Source organism: Mya arenaria, chromosome 8 (assembly GCF_026914265.1).
Source record: "Mya arenaria isolate MELC-2E11 chromosome 8, ASM2691426v1".
NCBI lineage: Eukaryota > Metazoa > Mollusca > Bivalvia > Myida > Myidae > Mya > Mya arenaria.
In genome coordinates this window covers 21,507,110-21,529,162 of record NC_069129.1, presented here as the reverse complement: position 1 = coordinate 21,529,162, position 22,053 = coordinate 21,507,110, and the positions used below count along the sequence as shown (strand labels likewise).

General features: G+C 32.8%; 1 pseudogene; it reads right to left on the bottom strand.

The window, feature by feature from the left end:
* Positions 1–235: 235 nt before the first annotated feature.
* Positions 236–5,667, bottom strand: LOC128244053 (GTP-binding protein REM 2-like; annotated as a pseudogene).
* Between the last annotated feature and the right edge of the window lie 16,386 nt (positions 5,668–22,053).

Below are 22,053 nucleotides of genomic sequence, written 5' to 3'. Positions count from 1 at the left end.
AATTATATTTAAGAAATAATAAAGACATCACACAATTTGAAAATGATCCAATCCATGCAAAGATGTGTTATAAACATCAAGCAAGCAATATTTTAATTTTAACCATGAAATCAGGTTTCGCTGTCTGCAATAAAGACATCTTTATGAACCTCCTATATTCAGAAGTATCAATGCTTGTGAAAATAATCAAAGCAGTATTGAAAAAAAATCCAAACAACAAATTGAAGAAAACAAACTATGACGTAAAGAGATCTTCACACTCATGTCGAGCGGTTGGAATCGGACTCTTACCAAAGATGAAATTTAGCAAACGTTTTGGAACAGATATGAAACATTTGGCATGCTTGTTTTGACAAGGCCTAACATCAAAGTTTGACGGATCTATTGGTTGTCCAGGGGTCTTGTACAGGCGGATTTGGCTCAGTATTCCAACCAGGAGTTCATCTACGTGGTGATTAAGAGCGGCGGATGTTTCGCAGTATTTACTGCTATATTGTTTGGCTACAGATCTTCCCTCTAAAAAGTATAAAACCAATGTGTATGAAAAAACTCACATCTCATTGCACACGGTAGTATGTGTTTCATTGAATGTAAAAACAATTGCTAAGACAATAATTGGTTTATTTCACTTGTTTCAGCATCACATTTTCCTAGAAGTTATTAACCTTTCGCCAATGTTCCTTTCCAGTACGGTATCGGGTTCGCAATTTTACAATACGTATATTGTTTGATTAATTAATTCAATGATGGATCGTATACCATCATGTGTTCATACTGCAGGTGAGTTCATTGTTTAAGAAGAATACCAAAAACATATTTTGTATAAACGTATAGCGGCTGATTGTAACGTAAAAAGCCATTGGTTAAATAATGTCGAGCTAATCTAATCAAAGCTTGATATTTAAGTAAATAATGAAACCACTGCGTTGTTCGATATGATTTGAATGTTTTACTTCTAAATGTCTACAACGAATATAAATATACCATTATACCTCAAATATTAACCAGAAAGAAGATGTGAATATGAGAAAAAATATCCGATACAATTACGGATACACTATTACTCCCAAATAGATTTACTCCAATTGATACAATAATTGTTAAAATATCCCAGAAAGGATGAATAAATGTCTAAAACAGTTGTGCAGAAAACACGATATTTCTAGTATAGTAGATCACTGTAAATCTTTTAGAATTCACCAATCATTTATTTATTTATTTTATATTTTCATCTATAAACTACAATGTTACAATCTTGTTATCAGTAATTAATATTTTCCATAAATGCAAAATTAAGGAAGTTGTTCAAGATTTGTCAGTCAAAATTGATGTTTGTTATACATATGTATGTATTGATTTTGAATAAGTGTGTCACTTTAATCAAGATCAATGCTATCATGCCGTTTACATGTAATAATACTCTAAGAAGCCGATAAATAAATATTTCATTGTTATTGCCTATTCAAATATATGTTATTACTGATAATGATGCTCTCCGGTTTTCATTATAGGGACATTGTATAGAACACATTATGATGCAATGTGAATAGTTAAAAAGCCATTACAAATGTCTCCATATCACGTGCGCTTGGCAACAGACTGACACTGATTTATGGTGTCTGCAGAATAAAATGAGGAAATAGGCAAAAACATACTTTAAATAAATTTTAAAATGGAACAAAGAGTAATACCTTCCCTCGTGACCTTTCTTTTCCTTACAAGGTCGATCTTGTTGGCGATGAGAATTGCTGGTTTGTCTATAATTACAAGTTGATGGCGAACGTGATACATAATGTCAACAGACTCCTGATAACTCGACCAATCCGTGACCGAATATACCACTGCAAAGGCGTCAACAGATTGGCTGGACATCTCCTGCATATGCAATAAAGTGATTCTGGGAAATTCTTAATGTTTTACTGTTATGTTATAATCTGATCTGCAGCGAGAATGGTGTACCATTAAATAGTGTTAAATTAATAGTATGCATTTTAGATATAAACCGATAAAAACTAACTGTTATGGTAATATATTGAGTCTGAATTATCTATATCCGTTTGTGAACATTCGTTTATTAAACTTGTATCATGGTATTAAAATTGATATAATAGATACAAAATATTCATCAACCTTAGGATAAGAATCATACAATATTACCTGTAAATCAAATCGCCAATCATCGATTTCTAGAGTTGACTCTTCTGAATTTAACAAAAAAGTCACAAAACTGTCTGTTTTGTCGTCATCTAAAACAAAAGTATTTCATATTGAGTTGCACAATTTTATGAACACAAACTAGAATTCACTGAAGGACAATATTTTTATTGTTCACAGACTGTTTTTAATTATCGAAACAAGTAAAACTGTATCCAATTGGAATTGTTCTTTGCATTTTCAATAAAGAGCGAACCAAAGGCGGTTTTGTTACTCAATTTTGGAAATGTTATCTGACTAAACTATAGATAATTGATACAAAAAAGACTTGAATTCACTATGCGGACATTATATTTTTCTCTGTGATGTAAGTTTTGCCATGCAGATAAACGAAACAGCGAAGAATAAGTTGGTTAGGTGTTTATTAAAAACAAATAAACATTGATGCTTAAAATTTGAAATGAAGATCATTTCTGAGATTATGTTGTCATTTTCTGCATATGCCTGTTTATCTTTAATTCCGTTATTGAAAACGGTAAAAGCAACTATGACCAGTATTTGTGATACCAAGGAATGGTTATTATACAGTTGTGCTCCGTAGGCAGATATATGCACGAATAAAGAAAATACTGAGCGGTTTGTTTACTTTCTTACATTTCCAATTCCCAACATAAATATGTTTACTCGTGGCCAATCCTAGTATTAATTATTCTTTTGCAGAACGTTGCTTTGATTGTATTATGAAAACTGTTAAGGATAAGTGCAATTGTTTTCGTTTACATCATTATTGGAGAAGGAACATAAGGAATGCATACGGCTCCTTTAAACAGCTCAACAAGACACATGGTATTCACATCAGACATTTCTCATTCGTGATAAATAACTCACCTACATTTTTGGTCATGCAATTCGATATGACACATAAAAAAAACACCAATAGCAGACCGTCTTGAATTTTAAATATTTCCCGCGTTGCAGGTTTAATTTCATAACTGTGACCAATTTCTTGTTTACATTAATTTAATGTTAATGATGTTTCATGTTTGGTGGAAAAGAAGTATTTAAATAATCTACATATTACAACGCAATCATCATCAATGATTTCACATCTGCTCGTTTAATAAAGCTCAGTAAGCATCCGATGCACGAATTAAGTAAAACAGATATTACGTGATTATTTTTCCAATGAATAAATATATAAATAAATATATAACTGTTTCTCTAAATACGCTATTTAATTAATATATTTTGTTTTAATTATATATATATATATATATTGGCACTGTCCTTTCTTTCAGTTTTATAAATATATATAGATCTGATATAAATAATATCAGATAAATAATAATAAACTGACAAATCCTGGTCCGTATTCACTAATGTCTTGAGTCTTAGTTCGAGGCACTTGCTCAAAAAACTGAATTCTTAAATGTATCAAGATGTCCAGAATATAACGCAAGTTGACGAGAATGTCTATCTGGTAATAGAACAGATCATATGACGCAGATATATCACGTTTGACCATAGTTACTCAGGAGTAGTATTTCAGCACCAAAATTAAAATATGGCTTTTCTGACCATGAGTCAAACTCAGTATCAGGACCTTTGTGAGTACGGGCCCTGGATGAAGAAGGGCACAAAAAGGTCTTCACTTATACCTTCTAAAAAGGTCATTTGCAACACTTCTTTTTACTCTTAATGAAAAGCATTAAACAATAATGTTTCCATTCCAGTTTCAGTAACATTATGTTTTAAACGCAATGTTATCAGATATTAAGTATTTGCAACACAAACTTATTGTGCCTATAGTTTACAATTTGTGTAAATGATGAGTAAGTTGTATTATTGATATACCCCATGCCTGTAGAATATACATATTTCTTTTTTCTTAATTAACCACATTTACAGGTTAGCAAAAAGGACATGGTTCACGTTCACATTTATAAACCTATTTTGTATGAGAAATAGCAGATATATCAAATCATTTTGTTCATTGGCATCTTATTTCAATTTTAGTAGCACCGAAGTTGACTCTAAACACTTAGATAACTGAATGGCAAGGCGTTCAACAGGTTTACTCTCACGTTTCATTTATGCTGAAAGATAAAACGTGACACAATATCTGAACACATTTGTCAGCCATTGATACCACGTATTTGAACTAATGCTCTCTCTCCTTTATTTATATTATTATTGCCCCGGCATTAACAAGTTAATTATCGATTTCCCGGTCCTTATGGCTTTGTAAAACTATATGGCGTTAAACAGAAAATAATTTATATTCGTAATGATCCCGTTTGGCCGAACACATTGAAGCTGGAAAACTTCCCGTAAATTTTCCAGCGTGGTGTTGAGTTAGTTAAGTGGATCGATAGAACTAGCAATAAAAAAGTAGAATGATCTTGACTTGAACGTCTGAACTATGTCGTATTTAGATGAAAGTCCACTAATATTTCAAGTGTTGTTTTAAATAAACAAAACATATAAGGCATCTCGGCTGAGTGGAATTTTCTCAAATTAATAAAAAATGAGCCTTCGCATGTTTTTTTTTGCAGTATTAAAAAATAGTTTTATATTTTTCGTATTCAATGACCACAAATATGAAATTCAACTTATATCATCAAAAATACTTTATATGTGCTATTAACAAAATTAAATAAAACGGCCGTCTTCCAAGCTAGTTATCAATCACGTAACAGCACATTATTTGGATTGTTATTGTACTAGTTATATATCAACAATATATATTGACGTATTTCATGATGGCTTCAAGGACACAATTCTTGATTTTTTATAATATTAAATACAAATTAAAAGATCGATTTCTTTCTTACCGTTATCTGCATCAAATGCAATGAACTCCGACGTCATGAACTGATTTGTCAAAGATGTTTTCCTACCCCTTTATCCCCAACCATGGCAACTTTATGAATAACTGTTTCAATAGAAGATCCCGTACTGTCCAAAGTTCCCCTTTCTCGGGATTGCGTGCGGTTGATTGTATGCATGCTGTTGTTGTATGATCTAGTTCCGCCATGTTCGCTATGTATAGCACTTTGAATGGAGTTTATACTATTAGAGCTCCGTTTAAAAGAGTCTCCTCTGTTTACAATGCCTCCCTTCGACGTTATTTTAAATGACCGCACTCTTCGCAATGGCTGTTGGTCTGATTCCTTCTGATTATGAATATCGTCGAAAGATTCTGAGAGAAAGTTCCCCGAAGTTGATGGTAAACTGCTTCGTCTTGGTCGGCCAACACCAACATTTAAATATTTTGGTCGAGGTCGGTTTCGGAATGAGCTTGAACATCCATGGTGTGTTGTTGGATTTTAAATTGGAGTGATTTTGAGCAACATGTTCAGAATCTCGTAATTCCATTCTTCGCTGAAATAGTTGGTTCTTGTCTGCAATTGTTGGCTCCTCGTGATCCTCGTGATCTGTTTTGACGTCATATGAAACCTCATGGCGTATTGTGGGCACACTGAACTTTTGCTCAACTTTATCTGGATCCATTGTTGCATAAGTGAGTGAATAATACAAGTCCATGCACATCAACATCAATATTGAAAATAAACAACAACAAAAACCGATCAAATCACGGCACTGGTATTTTAAAGCATTTCTAAATGTGTTAAATAATGTTTTGTAAACAACGATCAAAATATTCATCCAAGCTAATTATTCGCATATATTCCGGTTCTTGTATCAAGGACACTGTAACCTTATTTCTGTCTAAACCATTGACGAGTATACTTAATTCTTAATATTCATCAGATCAATACTCCAACTAGTAGTCTCTCCGTTAGCAGATCCATTGTAGCATCGTCACAAAGACAATACCACCAGAGATATCCACTTCTAATATATACATGTTATAACGCTCTCTGGCGATCACGTGGATTTTCTTGACTAGTCAGTTACACTAAATGCGGAGTTATATTTGACGTAGTATTGCTTTTTTGTATGCAATTTGTTTTTTATTGGCTTTAGAAATTAATTGCATATCCAGGTGTCTTATTGTGCTAGAACTACAAGAACAGTCAAGATGTAAAACATTTAAGCAAATACCTTGGTAGGGAACATTCCTTAGAGAACTTGAACCCTGTTGGTTTAAAACACATGCTTGTATCAATATAGCCATATTGTGTCAATTATTCTTATTAATTAAGTCCGTCAATATCATTTTACATACGCAATATTGTATCTTTCTATAAATCAATGAAACTTTAAAACATGGACCATATTGACCTTAATCAATTAAACAACATAAATAGTAAAGCAGTATAGTTTTCGATTAATAATATTTATTCTTCTTCTTGTGTCTTGTGTATACTTTATGTTTGTTTGGCATGTGCTTTTAAATAGGATCGTTGAAATATTTCTGGGCTGTCCCTGTAGTTTCCATTGCTTTAAAAACAAGAACAAAATAGTTTCTGTTTGCAGTAAATGACAAAAAAACGGCTGTTATCGGCGATATCTGTAAACAACAAATAATTATATTGAAGTTTTACCACTTATCTTACCTATTACGACAATCAATGAAACTGCTTGTAGACCTAGTTGTCAGAAACAATGTCAAAGGAAATTGTTGACTTTTCATGCATGCAAACACTTAGCAAACGATTATATTTTGAGAGTATTGAAATATATATCCGTTCGATTATAACATTCAAAGTCATTTCTATATGGAGCAATGGAATAAAACAATTTGCTTTAAGTTTAATCGATTTTTGCTTTTTGCAAGAAATTGATAGTTGTGATACATTATGTTTATCGGTAATCTTGTACAAAATGACAAGCTAGTCCGTATCTGTACTCGGTATCATGTTTCGTTTCTTTTGTCACTTGTATTAAATGGGCATCTATAGTTTCATCGTATCGGGTTTGTAACATTATTGTCAACAACAAATGTATATATCATCAACAAAACCGCAACTTAGTATATCAAGGTTTTAAACGGCGAGGATAATACTTTTTGATGTTAATAAATTACTTAAATAATGATATGCTTAATTATGATGATGGTATTTGCAACCCATATAGTTTGCAGACTTTTTTACATAATATTACGCTAAACTTATGCTGATTTATTGTAAATTTCACCACCATGCTTGTTCATTCAGTGTTATGGCAATGTATTTAATTCATTTGCCAATAAAATATTGACTTGATTTGACTTGGTTTGGTAAACTTTGATAAGAACACAAAACGCTAAATAAAATGTGTTTCTGACATAATCATTGATCCAATGTCATGATTACGAATAGTCTCAAGTCTGAATTCAGACTCAAATGGCAAAACTGCGAATCATAATTTTAATGTAACTTACTTTCTAGTTGAGTGTTGATTATGACATTTGCTGAACTTGATTACATCAAAATTGTACATATACTCACATTTATTTTAATTGACAAAAGCGATTGTTTTGGTTCAGCACCAAGTTTTCGTGTCATACACAGATGTTTATAAATGATTTGCAACCATACAATTAAACATAATATAAACTAACATATCCTAATACCGTATATATCATTCGTATGATTGAAATTCGAACAAAACAAGTATTTCTCGTAATATTACATTTGAACTGTTTTCTCGCAAGTGATACTTGGTTATGTGGCAACTGCCCTTGATCGTATCATAAAGAAAGAAAGTGTTAAACTGCTAACTTGGTCATATTTGGTAATAACGATACTCATCAAACAAACCACGTATATGGTACCAACACACATATGCTTAAATGTCAATGCTTTAATTATTCTGTACATTTTTTCTCAGAATATACATATTTGGTCAAATACTAGCGTTTTCTCTTTTGACATTTAGCAATAAGTTAATGAAACAAATGCCAAGAAAAAAGAAAGATAGTTTTCTCCAGCACGTATTGAGACCAGCATTGGACCCCCCAAGCTTTGATAAAATAAACTAGCCTGGAAATAACGGAATGCAATCATAACAACTCGGCCATCTTCGGAAAGCTTTTTTAGATTACATAATGATTGAATGAATCCGATCAACATTGTTCAGAGTTAGCGCATTATCCCATCATTTTAAACGCAATTCCAAAGAGAAACTTCTTTCGGTTTAATTTAGTTAGTTAACGATTTAGAGATTGGGTCAATGTATTTGTTAAACTTGTAAGCGGGAAGAAAAAGATAGTGTTGTATAATTAAACGTTGAGTCGAAATTCATTTTGGTATAGGTAAACAAACGCTCTTTGGGTTGTTCCTGGTTTAATAGCGCATTGTACTGTTTTGTATATCATTGCAGCAAATATGTATTGATCTTCCATATCAACATGCACGTACATCAATAGTAGCCATACCGGACTTAGGGTCTGTCTAAAGCAGTTTTGTACTGATATATATTTACGAAAGTTTGTCCATAGTTCCGTATCTGGTCCCTAATGACATTTAAAAACTATATCTCCGTAGTAAGTCAATATTATAAAGTTATGTACACACTTTAAAAACTCATCGTTGCATGTGAGTGACCCTGGCCCGAAACCAGAATGTGGAAGATAAGAATGAAATCAAAACCGAACCTTCTCCACAACCTCCCAACCCATTTTTGTTTACCTGTTTTCCCACACATTCCCTTCTGTTTAAATGTTTACAATACTGAACACAAACACGAAAGATTCCACAAACATGAAGCATTGTAACTGTTTTAATGGTTTTATCCTAAGCTCACCTTAGATCTTTCGTGATTATAAAGCCATACAGTCATGTTGGCAGCCATTTTGTTTAAACAAATATCCGGATTGAGTCCTTGTGGCAAATGAAAGTTTGTAAAATCTTAAAATTGATGTGATAAGAATAGTTTTTACGTTAATTAATCGTGCTGTTTTATCTATGACCATAATAATGTTTTTGATAAGAAATCAAATTGTATTGATTATGTTATATTGTTTCATTCGGACAATAGTCCGGACTATATTAATTGTTTTCAGAAGATATGCGAACACTGTCCAGGTGGTACGAAATAGGCCAAACATATTGGACTGCTTGCCTTAAATACATTAATAGCACATTTTCGAACGCTTTACGACCTACCATATTGTGAGGAGTATTAAATATCGGAAAGCGTTAACTAGACCATGCACAGCAATTTAAAGTAAAGTGCAACATTTAATATTCAATATTTATTGTATATTCTGTGACTATTTCAGAACTATTATATACTACATACATTTGTTTGTATAAATAGTGGGTTAAGCTGGTAAATGTGCGCGGTGTGCATCACATTGATTCAGCGTGTACCGTTGCAACACGTCTTCGCCAAAAGTGGCGCAGCCAGATATTCTATCATGTATCGACGTCAAAGTTTATTTAATGTTCATTTTTGACCTTTTCCTTTGCTTTATTATTTTATTCTGAAGATTTCATTAATCAGTGTCTCTCTAATGCCGAGCGCAAGTGATATGGAGACATTTGCTATGGCTTTTTAACCATTTACATTACATCACAATGTGTTCTATATAATGTCATTTTAATAAAAAAAATAATAATGCATCATTATCAGTAATAACACTTTTTTGAATGGGCAATAATGTTGATAAAAAAAATTATCGGCCAAACACAGTGTTATTACATGTTAACGGCATGAGGAGTTTACCTCGATACCTGCCATTCCAGGAAGATTTATTGTATTTGATAATTAATTTATCCTATTCACATCTTCTTTCTAGTGTAAATTTGAGATATAATGGAAATTTTATTTTCGCCGTTGACATTTTGTAGTAAAACATTCAATTCATATCGAATAACGCACTGGTTTTTGACGTCATTCTTTATTTTATATCAAGCTGCGACTGGATTAGCAATCAATGGCATACGACGTTACAAGTATCGGCTATTCGTTTATTCAACAATATGTTGATGTATTCGCCTTAAACCAACTAAAACTCATGTAGTGATGAAATGCGAGCTATCAATAACTAATCAAATGACATTTGTATATAAATGTTACAAATCCGATGCCGTACTGTATAGGAATGTATAGGAACATCAGCAGAGGTCATTTACTTCTAGGAAAATGTGTTGCTGGAAACGAGTGAAATAAACCAATCATTGTCCTAGCAATTATGTGTACCAATTGGTGCTACATACAATACCATGTGCAATGAGATGTGTTTTTTTATAAATAGAAACAGTATTCAAACATCTACTTCGTTTTCCTAATAAGACATTTTGTAACTGCTTGCTTGATGTAAATAACAAACCCATGCCTGGAATGGATCATTCATATATTATTTGATATCTTTGTTATCTTTTAATTATACTTTCGGGTAGAATACTGACAATAGATCCTTAATAAAAATTACTTTCATAATTGTATATTTGTATGGCAGAGGATTTATGTATTTCAACTCAACAGTTACCGTTTTGTATTCGTATGATGGCTTAAATCATGGCTTTAAACTGGTTTAATCATATGAAATATTGAAGTTAACTGAATGCTTAGGAAACAATCAATATACAGGTGGTAAGGTCTTACTTACCTTATTCATGTATTAAGTAGTCGTCACATGATAATTCTGTTAACCTCCAATGTGGTCATATATGTTCTCATCTTTCATTACAGACTATAGCGTCTAGGAGGTTAAACACCGCCCGCCCCCACAACCGCTTACACATTTCTACTCACACCTCAAAATGTCGCTCGGTAAGGTCAAACACAGTTTATTTTTAATGATAGCCTTACGAAAAAAAGCTGTTTCGAAAAAGATGATTATGTCATTAAATTATTAATAAGAGAATGTCTGCATACAAGTGCAATCACTGAAGAACTGAAGCGAACTGACTGCTTAGGAGACAGTTTTAATATCAAATTCCAAACACGGATATGGACAATACGAAACGTAAATGTTAATAATTAACTATCAAATATGATATGATACAAATAATGCTTATTAAAACATTATTGATATAGCAAACAAACGCAGCTTTGTCGTTCATTGTAAATAACAGAGCATTTTGTATTATATTAGAATTGATTTTTTCAAATGTCAAGAATGGTCCTTTTCATTGTTTTTTTATATTTATAAAGCTCGTATCATTTGCAATGAAGGCGTATTCGTTGTATTAGAGACGATGCTGAAACATGTCAATATTTACAAGACGACTTACAATACAATAAATACGCATACAGTCAGTAGACACACACCATTTACAGTATGCCTTTGGCATATTTATTATCGGTCACTGCTTCAAACTATAGCAGCAAAGTGTAATACATTATTCGAAATGTCACTGAATAAAACAATCAACGCTGCGCCCTTATATATGAAATGTAAATCACTGAAATAGACTAGTCACGATGGACTTTTAGTCTGAAATCTAATAACGATACTCGTTCTTCTGAACTATTATTTGTATTGTATCTTGTCAATAAAGACAATTCATGCTGTGTTCTATATAAATAATTCAGGAACAGTTGAAACTCTAGCGCTTTGTCCTGAGTACTTCAACCTTTTTCATTATTTTAAGCTACGTATGGCAACCGTCATCGAGCTATTTGCATGCCTTATTTCCGTGTTTTGATGAGTGGATCCGCAAGGTGCATTTCGTGACATATTGGAAGGCAAGCTATCATAGCAAACAATTCGATGACATGTATTAATCAGTTATTTCCGTTACATACCAATTGTCAACGTTTTGGTTAACGTTATTTGTATACTTGTTCAAGACTATGTATTTTGTAAAAGTAAATTGAAAAGCGGTTGTCCTGTTGGCGAACATGTTAGTGCGCCAACATTTATATCGCGGCCTAGGCGCAACTGAGTTTGGAAGGTGGTCATCAAGCCGGATATATGGGCCTCCCGTGAGTAATCTGGTTCCGCCAAAGCATAATACCACAATATCGGGTAACATCGTGCAAACACGAGTAAAAAGTGTAATCTTGAAATAACTTGTTTAACATTCTTTGAGAATAAGTTAGAATTTAAACATATTAAACGTATTAACTATTTCATTTTATTCTGTTTATTGTGGTAAAATTTCTAATCAAGATAACCGCTTTCTAGATAGTTTGTACTGTACATTATCTTTCTACTCATATACTCATTTTGCTTCAAAAATGATTCACTAGGTACGCCACAATAGTAATAGAAACTGATTATCAATCGGGTTGAGGACAATGATATACAATATTAGTAGACATGCGTTGCTTTAAGGAGTAGATTACATGTTGTGTTGACTCTATGAATCAAAAGTTTGAACATCACGTCAAATTGCATTTTCATCAGAAACTTATTTTAATGCGTGTTTTTGTATGCGTGTGATCGAATTTTATTTTAAGCAATACGATGAAAATAGATTTGTACATAAATGAAATTGACGATGCAAATGAAAAACAGATACGAAATTGCATGTCTTTAGATAAGGATACAAATTAAGATACTATCACAACGTTCAATTTCTTGTAAGAAGCAGAGATCGATTGAATTTGCATGCAGCCTGCGTGCGCTGTATGCGTTGTTTGTGTGGTTTATGTCATTTGGTTATTGTTTATATACCACTACTATGACGTATTGCAGTACCAGCTGATGCAGAGAAACAGATGATAGCTTATTCACTATTGTGTAAACTCGTATTGTTTATGATCTCTGGTGTGGGACACCAGTTATGTTTGTGTTCTTCCGTGAAACAGTCTCTGTTGAATTTTTAAATTATTATCACTTCGTTACCATGTGTTTTAGCTAAAAGGGTTCATCTCGTCTCGAATGCGTGGTAAATGTATGGTGTTGTTCGTTTATTCACTCGTCCCGTGTATTTTGTGCCTTAGTCCTGTGCCTCTAAATAAGGTTTTCTATGAAATGTTTGACTATGTTGACCGGGGATCGTTTAAGGACTAATTCTGGCTGTACTTTATATGAGATTGAAAATGGTCTCTTCAAACCAGAGTAAGATTGGAACGCCACAATAATCGTTGTTGGTATCAATCGGTTTGAGCACAAAGACGTACAATATGAGTAGACCTGTGATATTATACGGAATCGATTACATGTTTACTTTACTGTATGATTTAGAGGTTTGCATAAAACATGACCATTACGGATATTAAGCTGTTTCCTTTTCGTCAGAAACGTATATTAATGCGTGTTTTCGAGGTTTATTAAATCTATTAAGTTTTTTTAAGCGATGTAATGAAACTACTAGTGTCAATTAAATGCAAAGGACGAAGGAAACGAGAGATGATTTCGAATACAAATACGGAATTGTTTATCTTTCGATAAGGATACCAATTATGATATTATTACAACGTTCAATTTCGTGCAAATGCACAGATCTCGTTTAAATTTGCATGAAGCTAATGGTTTTATTCCATAGTTGTCTTTGAATGATTATAGTAGAGATATTTTCTCTCGATATTCTTGAATAAAAAACTGATCGCTTTGCAAAATGTTTGCATTTTTCATAAAGGTAGCACAATTTCCTAAAAACGTTGTTTCTGTCTTAAATGTATAAAAACAGTATCAATGATACTCTTAAAGGTTCGATTAAACGATAAGACTTCTCTTGTTTATTTATACAAGTTGTGTGTGTTACAGCCGTACACTTTTTTACTAACATGTGATTTTCAAGGAAAAGGATGTTACACGTATTGTTTTGTTTTCGGGGTATTATCTGTGGTTTTGTGTTATTCATTGCAAAACAAAGAAATCGTAGTACACTTTTATTTAGATATTTGTTTGATTTAAGAAATTTTGAAAATGACCCATTGGTTGAATAAACAATGCCTTAAGGTACGATACTCCTAATGGGTATCATGGTGACATTGACAATATCTTAATGTGCATCATTTCCTGACTTTAAAATCAAAATATAGAGAACTTAACCGTAAAAGAACACAGCATATTTAAACTTGAATTACCCAAACACTATTTGAGATTTATTGATAAAAAGCGACATTAACTGAGAGACCTTCATTTCATCTATTGGATACATGTTGTCTAAAGTTTGCCTCATGACCAGCTTTTATTTATAATTAAATTGAACCTTTTTGAAAAATTACGCCAAACTATAATGTTTAACCGTCTTATTTAAAACTTATTAGAGTTGAAATACCCAACCGGCTCTTTCATCCAGCTTGCAAGTCATGATATCTTTCAAAAAGCTAATATTCCTGTATGCAATTGTATTTAATAACTTTTTCATGAACAAAAACAATTTAAACGTTCGTAAAATGTTAGCTAATGAACACAAAGAAGTCGAAAACGTATTTGTGCTTCTCGAACCTGTACCTTGAAACACGCAAAAGATTTGAAATTCTCTGCTTAACAACATACTAGGCTAAAACATTAATATCGAATAATTTTAAGTGGAGGTTTTTAATTAGGGTGGGCTACCTTATTATGCAAATTCACATAAATATTTTAATAAAATGCACTTAATGGTATAGTGATGGATGTATGATATAATAATAAGGAATAGTCATAATTATAAAATAAACATTCTAAGAAATGCTAGCTTTTTATATTAAAAATGATTACAGCAATTTCCTTTTGTTATAATCTATATATTAATATTACCAGCTGCTGCATTGAAAAAAGGATGCCTTTACTCCTCATTATCCAAATAAGCTTTGTTCGCGGACCTACACGGTCTAATTTTGTTGTTAGTACGATTTGCGTATCTTGTTTATTGTACATATTCAACTACGAAGTCGTATTAGAGTACCAGCTAATGTAGAGAAACACGTGTTGTTGCTTACTTAGTCCTTTTTTGTAACATCTTGCTGTTCAAGTCCTCTGGAGTGAGACACTAGTTATGTCGTTTTTGTTCTTCCGTGAATATATTTTGGGTAAGAAAGAATTAATTATCACTTTGTTGCCATTGGTTGAAACCAATAAGGTTCATGTCCTCTAACATTTGTGGTCTGTCTATATTGTTTGTTCGTTCTGTCTTTCTCTTTCAGCGTCTTGTAGTCCCTACCGTTGTGCCTCTAAATAACAATGTTTGACTACTTTGCTTGTCGTTGTATATTTGATTGTGAAACCAAGAAACAAGTCCTGTTTTTTGTTCGCAAACAATTTCTTGTATATGCTTTAGCTTTTACCACTTCGTTACCATATATTCATTAAAACCGCAAAATTGAATAAAGGGTCATATGTATAACGCTTGCATACGGCTGTTTCGTTTTTCATAGTATTATATTATTGCCTCTTAAACAAACACTCATCTGCTGTCTCGAGTATTGAGTATAAGAGCGATAAAACGTGCAACATAATTCAGCACTAAGTAGGACGGACTTGTCAAGAAAACCACGTGATCTCCAGAGCTGTAGAAACATCTATTTATTAGGTGCTGATATATTTCTTTGTATAAAGTCCTTGTTACGGCGCTACAACGAAGCTTTTATCGGACAGGCTACTAGCAGGAGTATCGATCTGAATCTTTTTAGGTATAAATAATACTTGTAAGTGGTTCGGAGCGACATTAGGTTGATTGATTTAAGTACTGAAATACACGAGATGTAGCTTATATTGATTATACAATCCTTGAATGAATTACGAAACTTAAATAATGTACACACTTATGGGTTGTCAACAATGCCGTATCCTTATGTATGTGTTTTTCCAAACTAAATGATGCTGTAAACTGACTTGTATTCTTCACAGGAATGAAAAAGAATACAATGGAGGTTTCAAATGACGTCAAAACCGACCAAGAGGAGCAAACAGCTGCAGACAGAAACCAATTACTTCAACGAAAAATACAATTTCGGGAATCAGAACAGAGTTGTCATACCCATTAATACCCAACAGCATATCATGCACGATTAAGCTCATTCTGTAACCGACTCCGACCGAATTTGTTAAACGTTGACGTTGACCGACCAAGACGAAACAGTTTACCATCACCTTCGGCGAACTTTGTCTCCGGCATATATTTCGGCAATATCCATAACGGAGCTCTTATAGTATAAACTCAACCGGTAGAGCAATAACATGGCGGAACTTGTTCACAGAACAACATCAGGCAAGAAATCAACTGCACACTCTTCCGAGACAGCGGAACTGCAGAGAGTACTGGCTGTTTTGTTGATGCAGTTATTTATCAAGTTACTATGCTTGGACACCATGGAGTCGGAAACACATATTTGACCAACCAGTTTATGACATCGGAGTTCGTTGCATTTTATATAGTGAACGGACAGAAAATAATAGAAGATTGATTTATAATTAAAAAAATGAGCAAATATTGAACATTATGATCTGTTAAGTTCTGAAATAAACTCTGGTTTGTCTTGTATCTGGCAGTCATGTGGTCTTATGTTAATACGTCATCAATCAGGCTGGAAAAATATTGTGTTTCCTTTTATTGCTCATTCCATCGTTCCATTTGACTACCTAAGCATAACACCTGAATTCTTACTGAAAACAATACAGCCGCAAAGAACTTGATCTCGTCGAAATAGGATACAATCACGCGTTTGTTAAAACTATAAAAGCGTTTCCGGTGTAGCGCCATATAGTTTTGCAGCCCCGCCAGGTTCTGGAAATTTATATACAGCTTGGAAATGTCAACGTTTTATGTTAATAGTGAAGAGCATTTTTTTCAATTAGGCGTTCTCAAAATGATGCGGCTTATTCATACTGAGAAATGCGTTCTGATATGTTCCTTTGTGTTGCATTTTACCGTCGGCTCTGCAACATAACAAATAAATTGAAACGTGATCATATTCCTGTTGAATACCTTGATATTGGACCGTTTGAGTGTGTAAAGTCAGTTTCACTGGTACATACTGTGGAATAAAGATATTCTTAGAGAAGGTACTGAAGACTAAAAAGTTATATGTCTACTTTTACTAACTCACTTCATGTTCCTCAATCTAAATGCCAACGATATATTTACTAAATAAGAAGCCCTTGACATTTCTCATATATAACTTCTCCAACAATGACTCAATTGAAAACAAAGACACTTACCCTCATGATTTTTCCATATACAATCAATAACACTTATTCGAGGTTTATGTAAATGATTAATACTAGAGTTGTCCACTTGTTTATTTTTTATGTAGGACATTGGTATGGAAAAACGAAAACAAACATGTACATATCAAACTATCTGGAAAGAAAACACACACCTCTCTGATGGTCAAACGTAGTGTTTGTCTTCTTTCATTGCGGTGTGTAGGTGATAAAAAATACAACAAACATACATACGTGCAAATCGCAAATATTGTTGTTTAACTACGACCAAACGAGTTTTTAATAAACTAAATTGGCAAGGCCAGTAGTAAATAATTCAACCGACTATTCAAACTTAATCCAAAAGGCACAAAATAACAGGTGTTTTTTGTGACATTAAACCCGATTGCAACAGTCTGCAATATTATGTCACTAAGAGTCTTTACTAACCTTAAAAGATAAATAGACATGTGGAAAAAACTACAACAGTTTTAAAAAACCATATGCATTTTAAATGACAATGGAAACTTTACAATTTTATTGATACGAGGCAAACAACGCCTCGTTTCACTTACAAATCATTAATCAGAAAGAAAAAAAAATCGCACAGTGAATTCAAGGCGTTTTATTTGCTTTAGTTTAGTCTGATAATATTTCTCGAATTAAACATCAGAGCAAGTGCATCGCCTATGGCAGGATCTTTGATAAACCAGTTTGTGTTAAGGTTCTTGTTCTTATAATCAAATATGTTTTTTTTTTTAGATGTCGACGAAACAGATCGTCAAGTGACGGTGCTGTGAAACTCCGAAGAGTCAACTTTTAGAACTACTGACCGGCTCATTGATTCACAGGTAAAAATGCATGGTGATTATCTACAAGTTGTAATCCGCTTATATGTTTCCTGGACAAATTGGTTAAAACAATGGTCCAAATTTGTTGTTTTAATACGAATGTATGAAACTCTGACCACAGCTTTATCATCTTATAAATTCCATACAAGCCAACAGAATAATTGCTAAGTATTGCTTCGTTTCAAATAAAATATACTTATGGGATTTCAGTGAATTCTTCGCATGCTTTTAAAATGTAAGAGTAATGACATGCAGTAAGGTATTTTTGTGAAAGGAATTAATTCGAGATGCTACCCAAGTATGTTGCACAATTGAAAGAACGGTATACGCTGTTTTATTATTACCGCAGTTCAATAATAAAGAACGAATGTAGTTCTGTCCCGCACAAACGGATAATTCAGACACAAGATCCTTATACAATAAAAATATGTAAATTGTTATGCGATGAATTGCGATCCGAACATATCCGAAGATGTTGCGTTCATCGATTGATAAACGAAATTGCCGACAGGCAGTTCATTTAAGGAATAGAAGTTGAGGTGTAAACATTTAATAATCAACTGCCAGGTTATATTTGGTAAAGACTGCTAATGAATACACTTTTGTTAATGTAAACGAGCTCAGCTTTTGATGTTCGCTGTTTACTACAGCACATGATGTATTATAATGGAATTAATTTTATGTTGACATAGGGCTGATGTGACGAACGATCTATATAGTTTCTCACTATTTGAAGTGTCCATGTTATCAACATTGATGGCATCTGTTCAGTTAAACAGGCAATACTGAAACATTTCAGAATTTACCAGATGCCATACAATGCAGCAAAGTTTGTTAGAGTAGACAATTCATGCAGTATAAGCAAAACAGTTTCCGTTTCAATAAACATTTTTTAACAGTATCCTATCATACAAGACAAAAGTGTTCCTTTAAATTGATTAAGAATATGATGAATATGTAAGGTAGGTTCATCCAAACCCGAGCGTTGAGTGTTTTGCAGAAACTTCCCATTTGAAGCGAGAAATAATTAATTAGGATTTTAAATATTGCCACCAGACAAGGTTTTCATGATGCTACATACAATGGTTTTCAACAAGGGAGGTAGTTTTGAGATGACAACAAAAAGGAGTTTCATACGGGTACTTGTTTTATCTTTTCCCGTGGGCAAGATAAGGATTTCTAGCATGGTTAAATTATCTGAGGTGGGAGAAAATTATTTCGTTTTCGCTGCAGATTCAAAGTCAGGTTGTATTGAGTATCTTTGTGCCTGAAAAGCCATATAAACCAATGATTGGCTGCGCGACATTTATATATATCGCATGTGTCGCATAAATCATACAAACTTTATACATTTGTTTACGATTTTAGATATCTTTCCTAGTGAATATATATTATTTGGTTTGAAATTATTGGTTATTATCAGGTTTTCCTGTCACATGAAAACAACTTGAAAATTCGAAATAGGCATATTTAGTAGTCATTAGGTCATTTTATTTGGTTAATAACCAAGGAGATGGTTGAGGTTGTTTTCCTCGTTTCAATATTATTATTGAAAAGTTTTCATTTAAAATGCATGATGTTTGAAAACTGTTGTTTTTCTTTCCACATGTATATTTATCTTTAAGGTTAGTAAATACTTTTAGTGACATCAAATTACAGTATATTGCAGTTGGGTTTAATGTCACCATAAGCACCTGTTAGTTTTTGCCTTATGGATAAGGTGTCGTTTGAGTAGTCGGTTGAACTATATACTACTGGCTTTGCCAATTTATTTTAAACAAGCTCTCTTGGATTTTATTTTTATGTAAACAATCAATTTTGCTTTGGCATGTTTGTTGTTTATTTTATTGGTCACACATCCAGCGAAGCAAATACAAAAGACATATGTCATTTTGAACGACATACTCATCTACTCTGTAGTTTTGGCCTTTTGAAAATACAATGCGTTACACTAATAAGGTTTAAATAAGGTTTCTTTGAAATGAATTACATTTGTTATAAGCAGCTTTTACAGGATTAGTACGCAATTAAATTTCTTTGAGCGGATATTGCTATTTCTATCAAATTTTATTCTTATTTTTTAAAAGGAATTATTTTTCAGCTGTGCGTTGCACATTTATGATAAAACATGAAATTACCACAGGATAATATTTGTGATACATTTTTGGCATTGCGTTAGGAGAACACTTTTTATGTCTGACGAAACATTCTGATATATCGTTGATACATGCAATACAAACACGACAGTTTAAATAAAAAAGCTACATCGAATAAAGCTTTCATTATCTCGAATATATGTTACCTTAATTACTTTATCTACCTAATCGCAGTTTGTTTCTTTTTTATAAAATCTACGTTGATAGATTGTTTAGAAATATGTATCTGCGGATATAACGAATTAAATACATGGCAGAACACTCTAACAAACACATGCCTTACCACAAGATTGATATATGTTTGGGCTTTTTATCGCTTACACCAGCTGTGATAACATTAATTTTCATGCAAGTTTGCCTGAACTATATTGACAGCACATCTTTTCCGTAGATACTAATAGCCCATTTCTCGGACCGAGGATAAAAAGTGTCAAATAAATTCACATTGAACTATCATGAGACGACAACGGAATAAATCTTCATTTCAGCTAATGCATAATTTAGGACAATGTCTAGAACAAGTGAGTTATATTCCTCGGATAATGCATATTCTATGAAATAGTAGTAGACCAATACGAACATCGGTCCGTCTTCCATTGTTATATCGTAAAAATCTTCTTTTTAAATTCAAGTCTTTTTTTTTACAAATAAACATGGCATGATTAAAAATTACTTAAGTTCTAGTTTTTCTATTGCCTTATGTTAATAACAAACTTGCCCAATATTATTGGATTTCCTCCTTGATAATTAAATGTTGTTACAAATTCCAGAATAATATACTTGACTCCATCACAATTTTTCACTTGAATCAAAAATATTGATCAAACCTTTTTTAAGAACATAACTTTAGAGACAATGTCATTTTACAAATGGTAAAACACCCAAAACATATTATGCGGTTTAAAGGTTATATGAGTTGAAATTGCGATTGAAATTGACATTATTAAATAATGTAGGTTTGCGGTAATGGGCTTACATCGAGAGATTCGTTATAATAATATACTCCTGCAATCAGGCTGTTATTAAATTATTAGGTCATACCTCAGAGAACACCATTGGTGAACCGACAAGAGTTAGTTTGAGCATTGTTTTCTTCCAAAATACATCGATACACAAACAACCATTTAAAGAAGCACTGCTATTATATGCCTGTGTAGGGTAAAAATAACTGTTTACAAAAGACGTAAACATCGTTAACACAATTTTATCAATGCATGTTGCACTACAAACATCACAACTTTTTTCGTAGATAGATATAATCCGGACTTCATATAACTGAGTTACCCTTGCCGGTACATATAAAAATAATATTTAGCCTCTTAAAATTCTTTTAATTGATCTATGATACCATTAGTCTTGATAAAACGTGTGTTTTTTAACGGTAGAAATTTGTTTGTACCAGAGGTTTAGCTTGGAAAACCGTAATGTTAATAATTCAAATCTTTAACTACTGACCTGTGTTAGTCTGATTTATGGGTTTACTCTTCGAATTAAGAGTTTTGAATATTATAATCAATTCATTATTATGTTGACAGGTTTAATATTTCCATCAAGTGTATTATCCAATTTCTGGAAACAAGGGCTCTTTGTTAAGCCTCAAAAAAATAATGAAATATAAATAAAATCATCGAATTTATAATAAACATTTCATATTGTTTTCGTCACCATTAAGCTTAAAAGAAGCAGTAGGTCTAATATACTGTTGTCACACATAAACGAACACGGATTACTCAGAACCTATTCCATTACAGTTGGTCTTAAACCGTGTACATCATTAATGACACAGCCTTGTCAATGGAAGCCCAATTATTTACAATAACGTTAGACGCTGGGCATACACAATTACCCATAAGGACTATATTTAATTTGTATGATACGAGAAAACCAATCCATGTCGCTGTCGCAGTGGTCTGTTGAGAAACAGAAAGATTGAGAGGCAATATAATAGCCTGTGTTCTGTGTAATGTTAACG